Consider the following 15,682-nt stretch of genomic DNA (forward strand, 5'->3'; position numbering starts at 1 on the left):
GAGGTCAGGGTTTTGGTTGTATTAGCCTAAGTTATGAGTAGCAAATGTGACCAGAAAGTGATGGGCTTGCAGTAATTCAGGTACAGTCTGCTTTAGAAAAATCTAAGAGCTTTAATGCAGACACAATCACGAGGTGATTAATAATACTGTAAAACTATCCCTACAACTGATTCCTTGGGTACCATTAAAATATGTTTAAAGATGCAATACATATGGCATATTGTCTTCTAAGTCATTACATACTTTCCAGACATGTCTTTCCATATATATTCACACAATGGATCATCGTAACAACCCCAAGGAGGTACGCAGGATGAGAATGTTCTCATTCTCATTTTACCAATGGGAATTTGAGCTCAAAGGCAAAGATTCAGCCAGAAACACAGAATCAAAACTAAGGTTAAATCCCAAGTCACTTAACACTCAGTATAACAGCCTTTCTAAGAAAATGAGTTATAGATTTAACAGCAAGGTTCAATTTGGGTATAATTTTTCAGAAACATCTTTATATCTACAGTGCAATGTTATATATCCACAACACTCCTACTGTACATATAGGAGGTATACTTATATGCATATTACATATACGTGTGTACAATATATAGTTTTTAAAACTCAGTGTTCCTTTATTTGAGTAAACAATATTTATGTTAAATAAACTCTGCTTAAGGAACACCAAACCCACACAGACTTCCCACATATGTAAAGTTGTGTCACTACAACCCCACCTGAAAAAGAACAAAAGATATGACAGCACTGCCTTAACAGATTCCTGTTTGCTCAGGCAAAATTGTACTTAGAGCCTGCACTGTGTGCAGCCCGTCCTCCAGGGGTCCTCTCCAGCCCCCTCTCCAGCAACAGCCTTGTTCTGGGAACTCACTTCTTTTTCTTTAAGTCAGATTGTGTTTTAAATGCACTTGGAGGAAAATCCCTGCACCTTTTTTATTAGAAAATAACCCTTTTTACAGAAACATTCACATCAGAATTCTATTAATTCCTCTCTTTTGCGTCTTACAGAAACTTTGACAAGACATTCTTCAAGTCAGTTCATCTCAGTGAGCCGCTATGGAGCTAAAGTCCATGAATATACCAAGGCCTTCTTTGCCAGAACTTTTGACAGATTTAAAAAATCTTCTGTAAATCATTACTTTACTCACACTTCTTTTGCTAGAAGATGCAAAGGAAGACTTGTGCATATTTTTGCACATTCTCCTAATGTGGTTATTCTCTAATCAAAAAGAAATTAACTTAAAATTAACTTATTTTATAAACCCACCAACTTGGCCACCAAAACTCTAGAAAATCATAATCAAGATAACGCTCAAAAGAAAATGATACATATACAGCATTCAAAGTCATCTGACCTAGTTATGACTTGCAAAGTGGTAATACTAACAACTGGATTGTGCCTTACCCTTTCCACAGGGGTTCTACCATGGACTAACTCCCGTCCAACTCAACAGCAGCCCTGAGAACAGACCCTTTATCTACTGGCTGGAGTGGTAGGTAAGAATAGGTGCTATGGAAGTTCTGCTTCTTCTGCCCCTCAATACACAGGATTCTTTTCTGGAGCTCTGTGCTAATCATAAAACTTTCTGTCCTACCCAGGTGACTCACCCCAGGTCAGAGCAGGGGCCAGGAAGCAGAGAGCAGAGCTCCACCACTGCATCTGCGGCAGCAGAGTCATGGCTCTTTGCTGCTATGTTCCCCTGGCCTCACATTCCTCACATCTAGCTACCTATCAGTTGATGATCAGACGTCACCTTTCCACAAATGGCGGCCTCTCAAATTCACAACCACACATACAACACCCCAGCCCCCACCAGCCCAAAACAGCTGCTGGAAACTAGCAGAAAATGGACTATTGCTTTCCATAATCCTTTCCTTTCCCAGTTCCAATTACACCCACACGGGGAGGGCCAAGCACTGAAAAGCCAGGAGGAGGGATTTTATCAAGTCAGAAAGAGCCTCACGGGCCTCTGCTAGCCCCAGTAAGACAACAGTGCAGCTTTGTGCAACACACGCTTGGGGGGTTCTTCACAGCAATTTAGAATGGGGAAATTCCATTTATTGCCAGACTTTTGTTAAAGAGATCCCATTTAGATGGTCATGCCCTTAATAATCTTCCCCTGTGCCACTTTAGCTGTTTTACCTCCACAAGAGCTGACAACTCAGCAGATGGTATCAAAAGTACTTCTGTACTCAGGGTTGAATGGGAGTATGAGGGCCTGGGCCGGACAGAGATTCTATTCAGAAGAGTCTCCTTTGAAAACTCCTCTGGCATTCTAAATCGCAGGGATTCAAGTCACTACAAGGGAAAATCTTCACTACCTAGAGGGAAGGAAGGGGGGCAGGGACACAACCAACTGTGCTACCTGTGCCGGGCATGGATTTGTCCAGGGAAGAGAGGGAAGACTAAGCATGTTACTGCGGCATGGCAATTTGCCAGATTCCGTATTCTCTTAGTGAGGATTTCTTCCAGACATTTAAAATGAGGCACCTCTAAATGTGAGATACACAATTCCGGATGCCAAAGGTCACAAGCAGGATCACAGCAACACCATTTACTGAATGCCTAACTAAACATCAATTTACTTTCCATCCATATACTTTCTAATCCTGAAAACAACCCTACATGGCAGACTCCTGGCTCTACTTTTTCAGATAAGGAAACAGAGAGGGGTTAAATAAGTTGCCCCAGCTTACAGACCTAGTAAGGTGGTGACCTAAGACTCCACCCAGTTCTACCCAAACGCACAGCCTAACCCACTGTGCTCCAACCATGTGTGCCCTGACCTGGTGCCAGGGCTGCATGTAACTTAAGTGAGGGCGGCAGATGTGGCTGGACAGAAATTAAAGTGTTGCTTTCTACTCAGAGCTCCCATTCTCACTGTAATCCTACAAAGTGAGAGAATCCTGAAGGAGGCAAGGATTTCTATATCCCCTGAACCTAGTATGATGCTAGACACACAAAACACACTGTATTGATGTGTGCTAGACAACTGGGCCCAAGCAAAATCTCACACAACTCACTGGGAAAGGTCTATATCACTGTTTACACAACCTACACAATCATAAAAGAAAAAAAACTTAAGAAAAAATGTATATCTATTAACAGCAAACCTCAAAAAGTTAATTTATATAATCTTAAATTCAAAGTACTTCATTTATACCAAAACCCAGCAGAAAAAAAAAAAAAACCCAATTAGTATTATAATGCTTTACTCCATCAAAATTAGGTTATCACTATGAAAACAAGTATTTTTACCTCCAGTGTTGGATTTTTAAATGGCATTTACAATAGCATTCACAATAAGGTCAGATATTTTTCCTTCCATAGAATACTCCTCTGAAATCTAGACTTCGATTCCATGATTCTGGTAGAAAAAGTTAAAGTTATTTGAACTTATTTTCTTTAAAAAAAAAAAAAAATGAAATTACTACAATGATACCTTTAACTTCTATAGCAAGTGCATAAAACACAAATGCTTCACTTTAAAACTCTAGTTATTATAGCCCAAACACTTTGTTCTCAGAGGACTTACAATTCCAAATTTAGAAAGTTGGCTCTTTGAATTCAATCTAGTCTTTTTTATCTAACTGCCAACATGTTAAAACACTCCATTTTGAGCTTAAAAAAATTATTTTTATATTACTCTAACAGATAGCATTTTACCTCTGCCTCTCCACCACTTCATTTTTAAGTAGAAGAATATCTTAACTAGTTCATATACAGAAGTCTCAGTGTGTATGGGAGCCAGCTGAAGAACCTAAATAGTATGAGAACATGAAAATATTTTAAAGACTTAAGTAAAATATAGTCTAAATCTTTTTTCAAAAGGAATTAAAGAAAAAGCTCAGTTAATTTTCACTTATGTTACAGCTCCCCATTCACAAACAAAACCCTTCCTTTTGGTTGGGAAATTCAGGACAGCAAACTCAGAGGAAATGCCAAGGAGATGGTGTCATGCAAGACTCCTTAAAGAAAAGGAAAATAGATAAGAGCTCTTTCTAGGAGAAAAATGCCCAAGGAAACCAAAGGAAGCAAACTTTGTTCACATAGAAAGAAGCATGACCTAATTTAATGGGCCTTTACAGTCTGCTGAAAACTAAAACAAGAACCCTATAATCAAATGGCAATCCTTGATAGTGTCAAACACCCATGAGAGATCAATTTCTTTTTAACTCCAAGAGAGTAAGTATGTTGCCTGAGGTGTGAGTGTGATTATTTCTAATGCCTATGTTACTGACCTCTGCCAAATTTCTTAAGTGTTTTCTTTCCTTTCTTCAGACTCTATGCTTCCTCCTAAGAGGACAGCTTCTAAAGGAAAGCTATGGGATTAGTCAGGGTAATGGTTATTGAAGGAGAATGGCTGGGAAGCCTAAAACCTGGGAGAATTTTAGTATTAATATATAGTCATCTCTTAGTATACTCAGGGGATTGGCTCCAGGACCCCAGAGTACACCCAAATCCACACATACTCAAGTCCTGCAGTCAGCGCTGCAAAACTCGAGTATACAGAAAGTCAGTCCTCTATAGACACAGTATTTCCAATTCTTCACAATTCAAACCCATTTGTTCAAGGGTCAACCATACTTTATTACCCTTGGTCACGGACCTGATCTGAGCCATATATAAATACAGAGTAAGACAACACTGACAATGAATGTGTTCTTAAATACCTTCCTAGCATTCCTATTCAAATAAAGGATGTAAAACAGCTATTGTAACCACAACTTTGACACACAGATACCTGTGATTTGTCATCTTCCAAGAATAGAGAGTTCCTTGACTGTGTTCATTACCATAAGAGAGACTATAGCAGGCCACCCTTTTCCAAAGTTTTGCTTTCCATGGTTTTAGTTACTCGTGGTCAACTGTGCTCCAAAAATATTACATACAGTAAGATATTTTGAGACAGAGATACCCACCCCACATTCATATAACATTTAGTACAGTATACTGTTGTTATTGTTCTATTTTATTAGTAGTTACTGTTAATCTCTTACTGTACCTTCTTTATAAATTAAACCTTATCATATGTATGTACAGGAGAAAACACAGTATGTACAGTGTTCACTACTGTCCTTGGTTTCAGACATCCACTGGGGGTCCTGGAACACCATGGATGAGGGGGAACTACTGTATTAATTTTTTTTTTCTTTTAATTTCAAAATATGAAGGGAATACCACAAACCATCCTTCCCCACCCCCCTGCCCAATCCATAGAAAAATTGTCTTCCATGAAACCGGTCCTTGGTACGAAAAATGTTGGGGACCACTGCACTATAGTATTTACTTATGATTTGGTGGGAAAGTAGTCTCAAATTTTATAGGAAGAGAGAGAAACAGAAACACAGATTATATATAGTATTTTTGAAACCAGCAATAAGTATCCCAGGGTTACCAACAAAGAATGATACAGAAGTATAAAGTTAATGTATCATTATTCCAAAAAGCACATGTCAAACTATAATTATTTCAATGAGTTTCTAATGGCATTGTAATTGCATAAAACAAAGTCTCACTGCTCTTTATGCCTCAAGCTTCCCACATGAAAGACGCCCTCTCCAGCTTAGCCCTTACCCCAAAGCTATACACAGACGGTTTTGAACCGATCTTAAGAGGTGCATGAGACCTCAGAAGTCCAACAAACCCTGTACCACTGTGCTCTGCATGAAGTAAAATGGAGGAATCAATAATAATGGCATTAAAAATCTACCTAAACACAATCTCCGCAATAAACACTCAGGTGAAACATTTTCATAGCAGAGTAATTTATGTCTAAGTGATGGAGTCCATTCTAGTAATAAAGCACACCTGTGGCAAAGACGAACTGGGACCCAGACAACACAGATCAGATTCCACTCCTGTCACTAACAACTTGTGTGTGCCTCTGACATCCAACAATATTTCAACAGTATTTTCCAATTACTGTGGAGCAGGCGCTGGTATTCCCAGCTGCAAAATAGGATCAGGTTGGAGGAGATGGCATCTACTCAGCTTCCAGATTCCCTCTTGGTTTAATTAGGTTTTTATTAACACTCACAGTGAAATCTTGCAGGAGGGTCTAAGCAGCAGCACGTGGATCCTATGATTTCATTAAGATCAAGGTGTCTTCAGAAACAAAGCTAACTCAGAAATAGAGCAGTAGTATCCACTATTCTGCCTAAACATCGGCTGAAAGACAGCATGCCTTTTCTACTCGAAATTATTCACCTTATTGAGCTTACGTTAAACCTCATCAACACAATGAATCTGCCTCTCCTCACCCTACTCCCACCAAAAACAAAACAAAACCTCCAAGACCAGCAAAGTCCAGGAAATTACTTTCATGTGCCTAGAAAGTCTATGCACACAACCCACTAAGCACAGTGAACAGAATGCAAATCCCCACCCACCCTCATTGTTTAACTCTAGCATTGAAGCTGAGAAGGCACCACTACCAAATCCACTTCACAGTGAGGCAAGGAAAAACATACTAATAATACTATTCGGAATTGCTTCACGTCTACTCAATGAACCAAGGAAGAGTATGTGCTTATGGTTCAAAGCTCTAAAGTGTTCATAATGGCAAATATTTTTCCTTCCAACAAAAATGCTGACTTGTATTTTAATACCCTTCTTTCTTAGTATAGAAAAGGGATGTAAACTAAGAATGTGCTGCAATCAAATCCTTCTCAAAGATTAATGACAAAGCTTAAAGATTTACTATTTGATTTAAGGTATACAATTCAGTTTTAAGTCCTTTCATATTATTCTCACGATTTTAAAAATCCCCCTCAAATGCAAACTGATGTATAAGAGTCTATATTAGAAACCAACACTTTGTTATTTAGAAATAAATATTTTTATATGAAACTGTGTAGAAGGAAAAATAGAAAGGCAATGCAGAGAAAAATGTGTCTGGAAAATTCAGAAGCTGCAATGCGGTTCTGGAGCAACAGACTTTGCCAATATTGTAACTTTCAGAAGAGTGGCCAATAAAAAAAGGAAACTAAGAATCTGGAACATGAGAAGTCAAGTCAACACTATGAATAAAGTCTCCCTACATGCACAAAAATACAGTAAAAGTTAATATTGACAGATGTGCACTTACTAAAGACAGGCAGTAAATACAAGTACCTGTTTGCACAGACTGCCCTGTCCAGCAATACAAAGTGCCCAAGACAGGTGTATTTAACAGGACAGGGGGCAAGTTTATGTCAGCTATAGATTTCAAGGACAGAACACAGTCTGTTTCATGAAGACATTCTGAGGAGCAAGGGGAAGAGGAGCAAGGAGGAAAGAAGAAGAAGAAAGACGGAGGAGGAGGAAAGAAGAGGAAAGAGGGAGAAGGGAGAAAGGAGAAGGGAGAAGAAAGGGGAAGGAGGAGAAAGGAGAGGGGAGGAGGAGAGAAGAGGAGGAGGACAAGGAAGAATAAAAAAGGGGGAGTAGCAGGGAGGAGAGAGAGGGACAGGCAGACAGAAAGGGACCAAAAACTTTTAATCTGTCAGACACAGAGATGATACTCAAAGTACCATGTTTTGGATTTTCAGTTCCTTCAACAGTTGTCTCAGGCCATCCATTAATCTGAGTAAAGCTTTTCTTCAAGAAGAGTTTCTCTTGGGGTTGGGGATAATGGGAGAGATGGCCTCGGGGTGGGAAATAAACAAGTATGAAAGGAGCAAGATGATGGGCCAGGCTTTCCCCTTGTTGTGTGTAAGCAGTTATTTATTCCCCAGCAGTGGTCATGTGAATTCAGAGTCTGTATAAGACAAAGGGCCTTTACTAGGAAGGCCACAGAAAACCTTTAAGAATGTTAGCCCAAAATACAAGAATATTTCATTCTGCTTTGGGGGTAGGGAGGGGAAGAAGGGCATCAAAATAACAAATTAAATTTTAAAAAAGCATTTGACAACTGTTGTCATTCTCTTAGTCATCAATAATTCCCAAATCCAGCAAACAAGGTCAGTTCCTCATTAAGTTTTCTTAGCTAATGGAAAAGGAGCAGCTGCCCATACTCATAACTGTTTCATCACCTCAGCAGGTTAACCTGAACAGTAAATATTCACACTAAATTCTTTCTGGAGCAAGGCATAAATAAACAAAAATAAATATATACATCAAACTGTACCATGTTAGTTCACTGTGGTGAGATTGCACACAACTCCCTAGGGCTGTGCAGTCATTATTGGTGATACTGTGGACCTCTTTCCTTCATCCTCACACTCCCTCCCTTCCATCTCCATATGGACCTTTCCCTCATAAAAATTCATAAAGCAAAAACGGCTTTCCCTTTCCAACATGGAGCTGTTGAGGACCGAGAAGTTGTTGCTACTTTTTAGTCCCAGCCAATATTCCCCTTGACATTCTCTCACAGCATTCCGAGACTGTGTTTTAACTCACTCTGCTTGATGAAAAGTTCCATCAACAATGCTTTCGCCCAACTCGAAGCCCCCAATACACTGTGAATAGAAGGATGTCATGACCCATACCCTGAAAGTGATTTCCCAATGAATCAGGCAGCAACCAGCTCCTCCATCTGGTCAGTAAAATGCAAATATGAAAATATAATACATTGACTATTAAGAGACGCCCTTCAAATTATCTCTCCCCCTGAAAGCACTTCACATTCACATAAACAGAAGATGCAGTGTTAGATTAATTAATATTAATATTTAACATTGAAAAAAAAGGAATGTCACTCTTTGAGCCTTTCCAATTAATAGAACGAAAACCAAGTGCCACATTGGGCTAGTCAATCATCCCCTCCTCCTCCTTTCACTGGAAATAGCCACTAATGACCAAGACCCCAAGGAGTAGCTGTCCACCTTTCTGCACAGGGGCCATGGTGGGGGTTCCTGCAAAACCCACAGAGAAAGCCTCAAGCAGCAGGAGCAAAGACGCCCAGCTGAAAGAGCCATTCACAGCAAAATAGTTTAACTCTTTAAGCCACAAAAGGTTGAGGTAACTTTCTAAAAAGTGCATAACTGATTAAATCACCAAAATCCCTTGACCCTTGGCAGGTTAGGAAACAGCCGCACAGCAGGAGGTAAGCAGAGAGCAAGCCAAGTGAAGCTTCATCTGTATTTACAGCTGCTCCCCATAAGCTCCGTCTTCTGTCAGATCAGCTGCGGCATTAGAGTCTCATAGGAGAGTGAACCCTACTGTAAACTGTATTGTCTGGGGGGAGGGGAGGTTACACGCTCCTTATGAGAATCTAACACCTGATGATCTGAGGCGAAGCTGAGGCAGTGATGCTAGTGCTGGGGTGCAACTGCAAATACAGATTATTATTAACAGAGAGGTCTGACTGCACAATAAATGCAATGTACCTGAATCATCCTGAAACCATCCCCCAACCTCAAGGTCCGTGGAAAAATCGTTTTCCATCAAACCAGTCCCTGATGCCAAAAAGATTGGGAACCGCTGCCTTAGTGTGTTGGCAATTCCTGCAATGACTGTTGCTTGAAATATACAGACTATCTTTTAGACTAGAGCTTGGAAATGTTTTTGCTTGGTTAAACAAAACTCAGTGAATACTTGTGGACAAAAATGTCTGGAAGGATAATTCACAAAATTGCTAAAAGTGGTTCACATACTTGTCGAAATCCGTATCACTGTGTTTCATAAATCAGAGATATATGGGACCTTCAGATGTCATTGACTTGATTTCTCAGACTCCAGGACCTCAACAAAAAAGATGGATATTGACCCTATTTTGCTAAGTCCTCCGGGGAATGCATTTCCACAGCCTCCTGCAAGCTGCACAATGAAACTGGTTATGTTCAAAATGCCAAAGGCACATTTCAAAAACTTTTATTTCAAACAAAGATTTTCTTTGAAAAAGCATGTTATGAGGAGGGAAGAGGGGAGAGCAGGTGGGAGGGTGAGCTATAGAAACGGATTTAACCATTTTAATCAAAGGCAAATTTGAAGAGATGTTTAAGCTTAGCAAGAAGTCAAATCACAGCTCTGCCACTATTTCTATACAATCAGGCTAATTGCACAAATACCTCTAAGCCTCGGTTTCATCTCTGAAAAATGGAAATTAAAAACAGTGCCTGCCTCATGGCATCAAGTTGAAGGATTAAATGAGATACTGTGTGTAGTACAAGTGTGCTCCACAACTCCTGTCATGTATAAAACACATGATAAATGCTGGCTATTTTTATTATCACCATTTACTCTACAATAAGCACAGAACTGGCATTGTCCTGTAGTCTGCTTCTGGCCTGAATGCCATGACTCTATCTTTATAAGGCTGCCAATGCTCCCTGCAGTCGGAGCCTGGCACCAGCAGAAACAGGAATAGGTCTCCAAGCCTGACATGGTTTTGTAAGCAGACATGGGACAGTGGCCAGCAGCAATAATGGTAAGGAATGTGGACATGGCTGGTAAAACTCTTGGTGCAGCTTCATGGACTGAGCCTGAATTCCAACCTTCAAGCTGAATGACCCAGACAGGTAACTTAACCTTGCTAAGCCTCCAGTTTTCTCTTCAGCTAAATGGGAATATGATATTATCACGGGAAAACACTAGCACAGTGCCTGGTGGAGCATGCACTATCAATATCATGCTCTTTCTTTCCCTCCTCCTTTACCCTGGAGTTTCCTAATGCTACGTAACTTCTGGCATACACCCTGAGCTTAGCTGTGATCATCGGAAAACGGGCTGGGTGATATGCGAATAAGGACATGAGAAAATGTAGGTTGATATGGGGAGTGGCATTCTCTCCTGAGCCAAGAATGAACAAACACGCAACTAGACTAATGAGATAATGCCACCTTTCATATAAGAACGTGAACCGCTGAGAAACTAACTGCTCAATAAGAGTCAGCTGGTACACTGTGAACACAACCTGAAAAATTTAAAACTGTGCGTCCAAGTGTGATTCCCATGCTACTTTATTTTTACCAACTTTCAAGAAATCTTTCATTCACAGACCAGGTTTTTCCTACCTCGGGGTGACCTCATTTATCTTTGGGCATGTCACGGAACTTTCAATTCCAATATAAAATTAGTTTTAACTCACTTTACAACCCTGGAAGGAAGGGGAGGTTCAGAAGAAAAAGATAACAAAAAACAAATAAGGAACTGAAACACCACAAAGTGCTCTCCCCAGCATCCTCAGATAATGTTCACATGGCTCACTCTGCAGACACAGAGGTCACATGTCCTATGAGGATGCGAATGCTAGGAACTGAAATATAAGGGTATTTGATAAGGAAACAGTGGAATGACAGCTGACACCTCCCTCTGGCTGATGAACACTGTGCTGGCTCCTTTGTGACCAAACTGAGGCAAAATACAGTATAAAAGAAAAGCAACCCAGTGTATAACTAAATGTGGTAAATACTGCAAGACCATCGTCAAGATTCATTCTTTGAGGGCGTTAAAGGTATAAAATACTCAGCGTATGAAATGCAGTTTAAAGAGATCTTTCTGAAGCAGTTGTAAATTTGTTCTCCCCCCATCTCTCCCTCCTTGCCCCTCTCTATTTCCTCCCCCATCCCCTGTCCCATCATTCTCCAAGTTTACTCAACTCCTCCTAACCCATTTTAGGTTAAACTAGATTAGAAACAACACTTACAGGCCAGGCGCGGTGGCTCACGCCTGTAATCCTAGCACTCTGGGAGGCCGAGGTGGGCGGATCGTTTGAGCTCAGGAGTTCAAGACCAGCCTGAGCAAGAGCGAGACCCCATCTCTACTAAAAATAGAAAGAAATTATGTGGACAGCTAAAATATATATATAGAAAAAATTAGCCGGGCATGGTGGTGCATGCCTGTAGTCCCAGCTACTCGGGAGGCTGAGACAGGAGGATCGCTTGAGCCCAGGAGTTTGAGGTTGCTGTGAGCTAGGCTGACGCCACGGCACTCACTCTAGCCTGGGCAACAGAGTGAGACTCTGTCTCAAAAAAAAAAAAAAAAAAAAAAAAAAAACACTTACAAATATATTTAATAAATTAAGATCCTGGAAAAAAGAGATGACCTGCCTATTCCATTGACCTTTTCCCCCCAAACTGTCCTGAGAAGGGGCATGCTTGGACAAGTGCTCATCACAGGTGATATACAAGTACCAGGCCAGGAAGCTGGTGCTCAGAAGACAAAGAATCAGGACAAGTTTTTGGTGATGTCCTGACCACAGTCCATACTCAAGCCTGACAAATGGCATCCTGCCCCACACCACCCCCAAACCATGGTTATTCCTCAGAAATATGGTTTGAACCTGTGTTATCTGAAGTAAAGCCTTAAAGACAAGAACACAACTAAGACATACTACTGCTGATACTTGTAGACCCAAGGCCATCCAGGTATCAAGGTGCTTTTGTAACAAGGAAGGAAATTACTGGAATCTACCACTCCTGAAAACCCCAGGACACTGAGGAAGCTGGCCACAGAAAGCAACAGTCATTCCACACATCTATGCTACTGACAGACAACTTCAGCTGTGCCCCTTAGTCACCATTCTGAAAGGCACACAAGTTAGGTGTTTAGTCCTTCTTTTTCCAATGTAGAAAGTGAGACTTAAGAGGTTGTCATTTACCCAAGGATCCCTAAGATGAGAACCATGGGCTGAAGATGCCCAGCCCAGGCCTCTACTGCTGATGGGCCCATCATCCTTGAAGCTATGAATTTTTTCCCCAAGCTATACAACTTTAAGCCTCAAATCAAAAAAATTTTCATCAGCTAAACACTAACTGGACCACCACTCAGGAAAACAGGAACCTTCAAAGGTGACCTGAACAGACTGGACATAGGTGACCTGGCCAACCTTGAGAATCCCAGGACACTTCCATTTTGGGTAGTACCTAACACAGACATTTCAGATGCAGCAAACCCAGGGCATCCAACTAGGATAGCACACACATAGTCAAACCTTCTGAACTCTGTTCCTGGTCCACTCTATCTACAGGTGTCTGTAGGCAGTTTCAGTTCCAGCACTTCCTAACAGTTCCCTAACTCATACGTCATATAACCACTGATATAGGAGCTGTCTGCTTAATGCCCGTTTCCCTACCATACTATCTATTCCATGAATACATGGAAACAGCATAGTGCTTAGCACTCCATAGGTTCCCAATAAATATTTTCTGAATGAATAAAGGTACCTCATGGTATCACCCACTTGGGCCTTTTATCTGAGCTCGATTTTGCAGATGAGACATTTTAGACTCTAGAGGTTAGGCTATTTTTTTCCAGGATCACAAGCTGGTACTAGCGAGCAACACTGGGAAGCAGGAAAGGATCTGCCTCTTGTCTGAGTATTCTGCCTCTCTGTTACATAAAATAAAAGGGGAGAAGGAAGAGCATTTCTACAAAGGTGGTATCTAGTTAATGTGTTCCACTGAAAGTTCATCAGTAAACAACATGCTCACTGAAAATTCTTCAGTCTGTTTTCTCCTTTCTTTTTTTAGTTGACTTCATGCTCCTTCACCTGATAAGAGAACATCTATGTACAACCATGCAATACTGAATTCTTTACAGAAATGCTCACTCATGGCCAAAAAGTTGTTATTTAAACCCTATCATACTTTTCAACACACTAACAGGGAAATGGGAGTGGCACACACACCAACAAAGCAAAAAAGGTTACCTCCCTCCCAGCAGCAGGTATCAGTGCTGCTCTCAAGCCCTGGGGCCTGTAGATGGGTCCCCAAGGTCAAAACAAAAGGAAGTGAAATGAAAAGATAAAAAGGCAGAGGGCTTCCAGCAGAAGATAACCTTATCTGGATACACAATCCTGACAACCCCCCTCCTTTGTGAGCTCATCCTGCTGACCACGGATATGTCTTTTCATTCCTTATTCCTAAAAACAGACAGTCTCATTGTATTCCAAATTCAGAGTCAAGAAATGGTAAACAGAAATTAAGTGGACACAGGAAAGCTCTTCAGTAAATTTATCATCTAATAGAAAACAACTCTGATTTCAATCCCAAGGCAGAACACTGGAAGCTGTTTTTTGTTTTGCTTGCTTGCTTTTAAAATGTAAATACAGAAACATTTGTTACTTCCATTTATACACAGACACATACCCACACACATATTTTCTAAGGTGTGCAAATGGAAATTTATTTAGAGTGTTACCCTGCTTAAGCAGCTTCACCTGGTAAACTTTAGACGATTCTTCAGAAGCCAAAAAGCCACGTATAGTATTTATAGAGCACACCAACTTCCTCTGGAAAACCATATGAAATACTAAGATACTCTGTTTTACACCAGAGACTCAGGTTGTGGCTGTTCCTTTGAACAATACTAGAAAACACACTGCAACATGTCCAACATATCAGTGTGCTAAAGACATTAACAGGCATTCTGCCTATCTGAAGAAAAGAACTCGACCCTTTCTGCTATTCATCAGTGCTCCAGTTTCTCAAGCACCTCCAAAGCATTTTATTAGACTCACAAGAAAGAAGAGGTGCCAAAAGTGCAAGCAGTTCACCTCCTTAGTACTTCCAATCATTTTCAAAGGCCACTGAAAAGATTAACCAAGCACACTTCTTGTACCAAACCAGTCGCAATTAGTATTAAAATGATAATTGGGATCTTTTTTGTTGTTTGCTGGTTAATTTGTTCCTCAAACAACTTTTCTAATGCCTATCTAAGGCATAGAAGGGGAAAAAAATCCTTTGGAAGGAAGGAGAGGAGAGTAAGGCCGTTGGGACATGACATCCAATCTTCTGTCCTAACTAAGCTGTTTTAATTTATGGTCACTTGCAGTATAGACCTTCTCTAATTAGAAGGTGGGAATATCTATCTGTTCCTTTAAAGAAAAATGCCTACCCCTCCTACAGCGACCAGATCCACCACTCCCCTCTTGTCAAACCCAAAAGAAATACACATAAGCCTAGATGTAAACTCTCACAGTCAACGCTACCTCAGGATGCCAACCTCAAACTGTGTCTCAGGCAAAGGGTGGGGACACAAGGACAAATGTTTTCTTTACCTAAGGTAGTTGCTAATAACCCTTCCAGCAAAACTTGGGTTCCTCAATATTCTGTTTTAGCAACAATACACCTTGGGCTAGAAATCTCAGGTTTCTATAAAGAACTGGGGAGAGAGGAAAAAAGAAAGAAAGAAAACCAAAACTACCTACCTAAGTCAAGGGAGATAAAAACAAACTTAAAGAAACAGGTTCACATTTGGCCTGAAGTATTCTCCCCCCAAAGAGCTATACTGTTCTCAGAAGTGAAATATAATTTAGTTTTCATATGAGTTTAAATTTCCTTATATCAGCTCCCTATGGCTCACCTGTGAGAGGCAGTCAGTTCTCCTGAATATAATATATATTACTGCACTGGAACAACAAATCCAGCACAAATAAAGCCACTTACTAAACTTAGAAACTATGAAAGAATGAGTTTCTCATAACAGGTGCCCTAAAACAATGAGAACCATATTCATTCATCATTCCAACGGTAAAAATATCAGCATACACTCATACTTAAAAAAAAAAAAATCAAAGGACACATCAAAACAGGATTTCAAATAATTAGGTCTGAGTGTAGACTGACAGACAATAACCACAGTGGAGAATCAGGTGGCAGACAATACAAGAAGCTGAGGAGTGAGTGAATTCACTTGGAAGGGAAAAAAGGTGAGCAATAAACTTTGCAAAGGGTTCATTTACATTCTGGGGTTCTGTTTCCCAAGCTACTGGATCCAGAAATCAATTTAGTAGCTCACACCCTGATGGGC

General features: G+C 40.5%; 1 protein-coding gene across 32 annotated transcripts in view; it reads right to left on the reverse strand.

Annotated features, from left to right (window-relative positions):
• Positions 1–15,682, reverse strand: part of MAP4K4 (mitogen-activated protein kinase kinase kinase kinase 4) — a 175,883-nt gene that overhangs the window by 116,413 nt on the left and 43,788 nt on the right. The gene's annotated exons all lie outside the window — the stretch shown is intronic.

The sequence above is a fragment of the Eulemur rufifrons genome, chromosome 19 (genome assembly GCF_041146395.1).
Source record: "Eulemur rufifrons isolate Redbay chromosome 19, OSU_ERuf_1, whole genome shotgun sequence".
Lineage (NCBI taxonomy): Eukaryota > Metazoa > Chordata > Mammalia > Primates > Lemuridae > Eulemur > Eulemur rufifrons.